A 6,921-nucleotide genomic window follows, 5' to 3' on the forward strand; every position below is an offset into this window, starting at 1 on the left:
GATATGTCAAAAGTGCTTGTAACTGTGACGTGTATGGGTGTACCTGTTAGTTGTGTAACGTGTGATGTCATAATTAATTATTTTATTAATTACGCTGGTTTTATATTTAGATGTGATGTCATGATGAATGTGTTTTGGTATGAAATGTATTTAACTGCACGTAACTAAATTCAGACCGGATTTTTCTTCATTTGTTTATGCTTAATGAATTTAAACCCTAACAAATTGTTTAATTCGCTTAATCACAGTCCTTAAACTAGATTGTTACAAATGCATTGCGAATGCTTCTGGAAAAACTTTTATTAGAGGGTTCCTATTTTTTAAGGATAGCATTCATAAAAGAGGGACGAAAGATACCAGAGGGACAGTCAAACTCATAGATCGAAAACAAACAATCCAACGCCATGGCAAAAAATAAAAAGACAAACAGACAAATAGTAGTACAGATGACACAACATAGAAAACTAAAGACTAAGCAACACGAACCCCACCAAAAACTGAGGGTGATATCAGGTGCCGGTTAAAGCAAAACCAAATAGGACATGAGCAAATAATCAGCATTGAGCTGCAACGTTTTTTTTTAGATTAACATAATTAGGAAATAAAAACTTTAAAATAATAAAGTAACATTTCAATACTGAATTCAAGCACTGGCTACCTCGGAACTTTTAAGAAGAAAAAAAAATATATGTCATTAAGATCAACAGATTTCTTTAATGACATATATGCATAAACATTACAAGCAAGAAACAGCGACAATCTATTTCTTATCTTTAAGTGATAGTTTTCGATATTATCTTAAGTGTTTGTGTTTATAAAACACCGATGGTACTTCAGTATTTAATCTTGTATTTGCAAATAATAATATACCAACAGAAAGTTCACCCACAATACAACAGAAAGCTAACCCATAAAGCAACAGAAAGTTCACCCACAATGCCCACTGTCGATCTTTTCGATATTAAAAATTGATCATATGAATAAAAGTAGGTGTTGAAAATACGTCAATGAGACAGCAATCTATCAAAGCATGAACAAAAATCTAGAAGTGAACAAGTGGTCTTCAACAATAGATAGAATAGGTGTCTCATAATCGCCCGAGCTAAAAAAAAAAATTGTAAATAGTAAAAGTTCATTTTCATTTTCTATCCGATAATCAAAAGATTTCCAAGATAATTAGAAAAAAAACATATTCAAAAATGCTCATATTAAAAGTAATTTAAGATATATTTATATGTGAACAAACAATAAATATTAGAATCAATGTTGATTAAATATGCTATCTATAGACATGTAACAATAAGGGTAAAACCATATGCTTATTCCTGTGATATGCGTATGTCTACTCAAAGCATATTTAAACAATTGCCTTTTTTATTTATTCGAGGTCACGTGAGTGAACAAGGATACATCAGAGAACCAATGTGTTCGTTTTACATATAAGTAATTAAAATAAATAGTTTAATGTTCAGTGATATAATTTGTAAAAAGTACACATTTTGAGGTAATAAAATAATTCTATCAATTAAACTTATATCTCTAAAGGTAAAATATGCTTAATGATAAACAAGGTTAAACCTAGACACTGATTTTAAGAATTTGATAATCTGGTTGTTTAACGAAACGAATTTGATATCTTTATTAACGAATAAGGATAGTATATACAAAAGTATTACTAGTTCATTTAGATATAGGAAGGGTTTAGTTGAAACAGTCCAACGCCTAACAATCTGTAATTAATACTAAAATTTTTAAACAGCACAGATTAAGGGGGACGAATATCGCCCTCTGTTTAGTGTGAATAAAACAAACAGCGACATCAATTAACTTATGTATCACTTGTTTCCAATTTTAATTTCATAAATTTGTATCACTTGGTTCAAATTTTAATTTCATAAATTTGTATTACTTGGTTCAAATTTTAATTTCATTAATTTGTATCACTTGTTTCAAATTTTAATTTCATAAATTTGTATCACTTGTTTCAAATTGTAATTCCATAATTTTTTATGGCTTGTTTCAAATTGTAATTTCATAAATAAATTTGTATCACTTGTTTCAAATTGTAATTTCATAAATGTTTATCACTTGTTTCAAATTGTAATTTCATGAATTTGTATCACTTGTTTGAAATTGTAATTTCATACATTTATATCACTTGTTTCAACTTTTAATTTCATAAAGTTGATTATTTCTTTGTTTTTTAATTATTTTTGGAACGTCAGCAATACTCCACTTACCCATCATTGTGGTAAAAATTAAATTACAAAAATACCGAACATCAAGGAAAATTTAAAACGGAAAGTCCCTTATCAAATGGCAAAATACCGAACCCCAAGGAATATTCAAAACGGAAAGTCCTTTATCAAATGGCAAAATACCGAACCCCACGGAAAATTCAAAAAGGAAAGTCCCTTAAATGGCAAAATTAAAAGCTCAAATACATCAAACAAATGGAAAACAACTGTCATATTCCTGACTTGGTACAGACATATCCTTATGTAGAAAATGGCGGATGAAACCTGGTTTTCTAGTTAGCTAAACCTCTCACTTATATGACAGTCGCATAAAATTCCATGATATTGACAACAATGTGTGAACAAAACAAACAGACATAATAGGAAAAAATGTCAATTCTATTCCTGTATCTATAATGCTTTACCATAAAATAATTATTAAAATCAGTCAATTTGCATTTACCATAATATCATCCTATATATTAAATACACCCTTTCGCAGTCGGGACTAATGGTCTCATTGGTATATACAGTAATACTCAAAACTGGAAGATAGTCGCAGACCAGAGAAAAAGGGGAACGAAATCAAATTAGAAATATTCTAAAAAATATAATGCAGTTATTACATTGAATCAAAACATATAGTCAAAAATCAGTCGGACTATAATTTTGTGGCATGTCGGGCTATTATTTTGTGACATTTTCTACATTAAATTAAAATAAAGAGAAACAGTTAAAATAATTTCAAGCTGATGAGAGAACAGATCATGTGTCCAATGTTTTAATTTTTTATAGCACTGGGTCGATACCTCTGCTGGTGGACTATCAGTCCCCGGGGGTATCATCAGCTCACTGGGTCGATACCTCTGCTGGTGGACAATCAGTCCCCGAGGGTATCATCAGCTCACTGGGTCGATACCTCTGCTGGTGGACAATCAGTCCCCGAGGGTATCATCAGCTCACTGGGTCGATACCTCTGCTGGTGGACTATCAGTCCCCGGGGGTATCATCAGCTCACTGGGTCGATACCTCTGCTGGTGGACAATCAGTCCCCGAGGGTATCATCAGCTCACTGGGTCGATACCTCTGCTGGTGGACAATCAGTCCCCGAGGGTATCATCAGCTCACTGGGTCGATACCTCTGCTGGTGGACTATCAGTCCCCGGGGGTATCATCAGCTCACTGGGTCGATACCTCTGCTGGTGGACAATCAGTCCCCGAGGGTATCATCAGCTCACTGGGTCGATACCTCTGCTGGTGGACAATCAGTCCCCGAGGGTATCATCAGCTCACTGGGTCGATACCTCTGCTGGTGGACAATCAGTCCCCGAGGGTATCATCAGCTCACTGGGTCGATACCTCTGCTGGTGGACTATCAGTCCCCGAGGGTATCATCAGCTCACTGGGTCGATACCTCTGCTGGTGGACAATCAGTCCCCGAGGGTATCATCAGCTCACTGGGTCGATACCTCTGCTGGTGGACTATCAGTCCCCGAGGGTATCATCAGCTCACTGGGTCGATACCTCTGCTGGTGGACAATCAGTCCCCGAGGGTATCATCAGCTCACTGGGTCGATACCTCTGCTGGTGGACTATCAGTCCCCGAGGGTATCATCAGCTCACTGGGTCGATACCTCTACTGGTGGACTATCAGTCCCCGAGGGTATCATCAGCTCACTGGGTCGATACCTCTGCTGGTGGACTATCAGTCCCCGGGGGTATCATCAGCTCACTGGGTCGATACCTCTGCTGGTGGACTACCAGTCCCCGGGGGTATCATCAGCTCACTGGGTCGATACCTCTACTGGTGGACTATCAGTCCCCGAGGGTATCATCAGCTCACTGGGTCGATACCTCTGCTGGTGGACTATCAGTCCCCGGGGGTATCATCAGCTCACTGGGTCGATACCTCTACTGGTGGACTATCAGTCCCCGAGGGTATCATCAGCTCACTGGGTCGATACCTCTGCTGGTGGACTATCAGTCCCCGGGGGTATCATCAGCTCACTGGGTCGATACCTCTACTGGTGGACTATCAGTCCCCGGGGGTATCATCAGCTCACTGGGTCGATACCTCTACTGGTGGACTATCAGTCCCCGAGGGTATCATCAGCTCACTGGGTCGATACCTCTGCTGGTGGACTATCAGTCCCCGGGGGTATCATCAGCTCACTGGGTCGATACCTCTACTGGTGGACTATCAGTCCCCGAGGGTATCATCAGCTCACTGGGTCGATACCTCTGCTGGTGGACTATCAGTCCCCGAGGGTATCATCAGCTCACTGGGTCGATACCTCTGCTGGTGGACTATCAGTCCCCGAGGGTATCATCAGCTCACTGGGTCGATACCTCTGCTGGTGGACTATCAGTCCCCGAGGGTATCATCAGCTCACTGGGTCGATACCTCTACTGGTGGACTATCAGTCCCCGAGGGTATCATCAGCTCACTGGGTCGATACCTCTGCTGGTGGACTATCAGTCCCCGAGGGTATCATCAGCTCACTGGGTCGATACCTCTACTGGTGGACTATCAGTCCCCGAGGGTATCATCAGCTCACTGGGTCGATACCTCTGCTGGTGGACTATCAGTCCCCGAGGGTATCATCAGCTCACTGGGTCGATACCTCTGCTGGTGGACTATCAGTCCCCGAGGGTATCATCAGCTCACTGGGTCGATACCTCTGCTGGTGGACTATCAGTCCCCGAGGGTATCATCAGCTCACTGGGTCGATACCTCTACTGGTGGACTATCAGTCCCCGAGGGTATCATCAGCTCACTGGGTCGATACCTCTGCTGGTGGACTATCAGTCCCCGAGGGTATCATCAGCTCACTGGGTCGATACCTCTGCTGGTGGACTATCAGTCCCCGAGGGTATCATCAGCTCACTGGGTCGATACCTCTACTGGTGGACTATCAGTCCCCGAGGGTATCATCAGCTCACTGGGTCGATACCTCTGCTGGTGGACTATCAGTCCCCGAGGGTATCATCAGCTCACTGGGTCGATACCTCTACTGGTGGACTATCAGTCCCCGAGGGTATCATCAGCTCACTGGGTCGATACCTCTACTGGTGGACTATCAGTCCCCGAGGGTATCATCAGCTCACTGGGTCGATACCTCTGCTGGAGGACTATCAGTCCCCGAGGGTATCATCAGCTCACTGGGTCGATACCTCTACTGGTGGACTATCAGTCCCCGAGGGTATCATCAGCTCACTGGGTCGATACCTCTGCTGGTGGACTATCAGTCCCCGAGGGTATCATCAGCTCACTGGGTCGATACCTCTACTGGTGGACTATCAGTCCCCGAGGGTATCATCAGCTCACTGGGTCGATACCTCTGCTGGAGGACTATCAGTCCCCGAGGGTATCATCAGCTCACTGGGTCGATACCTATGCTGGTGGACTATCAGTCCCCGAGGGTATCATCAGCTCACTGGGTCGATACCTCTGCTGGTGGACTATCAGTCCCCGAGGGTATCATCAGCTCACTGGGTCGATACCTCTGCTGGTGGACTATCAGTCCCCGAGGGTATCATCTGCTCAGTAGTCAGTACTTCGGTACTGACATGATTTAGAACATACTTTTATAAAATTGTCAGTTTATAAATTTTGAAATTATAAAGAAACTAAGGTTTCAAATCCCTCAGGCAAAGTTGACCTTGGATAGATTTGGCTATTTGTTTAGGTCCTTTTTGGTTATATAGCTCTTCAACTGTTTCGGTTCTTATGCATCCTTGACTTTCAAATATTCTGCTGTGAGCGTTCCGGATGAAGGTAAATTCAGAAAAGCGCTTCGGTCGCACGAAATTAATAATGTGTTGTTTTAATTTTTTTGACACAGGATCTCTATTTTAATCAGACTGAAATAATTTGACAATGATTTTTAAAAATGTAATAAGTTTCTTTTCGATCTTAAAAAAAATTAGCTATTATTTATGTTAATATATGTTTTGTCCTATTCATTTGTAAATTAAAAGTCTAAAGTACTCTAAATCGATGTCAATTAATTTTGACCTTGTTTTTTTTCACAGTTTAAGGATGTTCGCAACTCTGTTTCAAAATAACAAGCTTTTTAAAAGACTGATATAAATTGATAGTATAGAAATAAAGAAACTAAAAAAGCAGAAAAAAATCAAAGGTCCGTGTGCTTGTTTTCAAGATTTAAGCCATTGAAAATTTGGCGGGAAATAGTTCTCTGTAGATTGTTCATACATTTAACATTGGCCCCTTTTTTCTTTCAAAAACGATGAAAAAATAACAAGGATTTTATAAGATTTTCAAAGATGACATTTTAAACTATATGCACTCAAATTATGAAAAGAAAAGTAGGGTTAGTGGGCAACATTTTTTAATGGCACTACATCGATAAAACCAGAGGATTGCGAACATCTGACAAAAATTCAAAAACCCAGAGGAGCGAACATCCTTAACGTTTAACAAGTCGGATGTATACTATTTAAACAATCTACATTCATAGTTATACCTTGTCTTACTTTTACAAGATTATGTTTTTAACAAACAATAAATCAGACCTCTTTAAATTTCCAAATATTTTCTGCATAGCATTTTTTGTACACAAGAGTCGGATAGACGAGGGTCTGATGGGTGGTCCTTCAATTCTATAATCTTTAATTTTTTAGGTCATTTTCTTTATATTTTATGCTCATTATTCAAATTTGT

This window comes from Mytilus californianus, unplaced genomic scaffold (assembly GCF_021869535.1).
Source record: "Mytilus californianus isolate M0D057914Y unplaced genomic scaffold, xbMytCali1.0.p SCAF_10, whole genome shotgun sequence".
Lineage (NCBI taxonomy): Eukaryota > Metazoa > Mollusca > Bivalvia > Mytilida > Mytilidae > Mytilus > Mytilus californianus.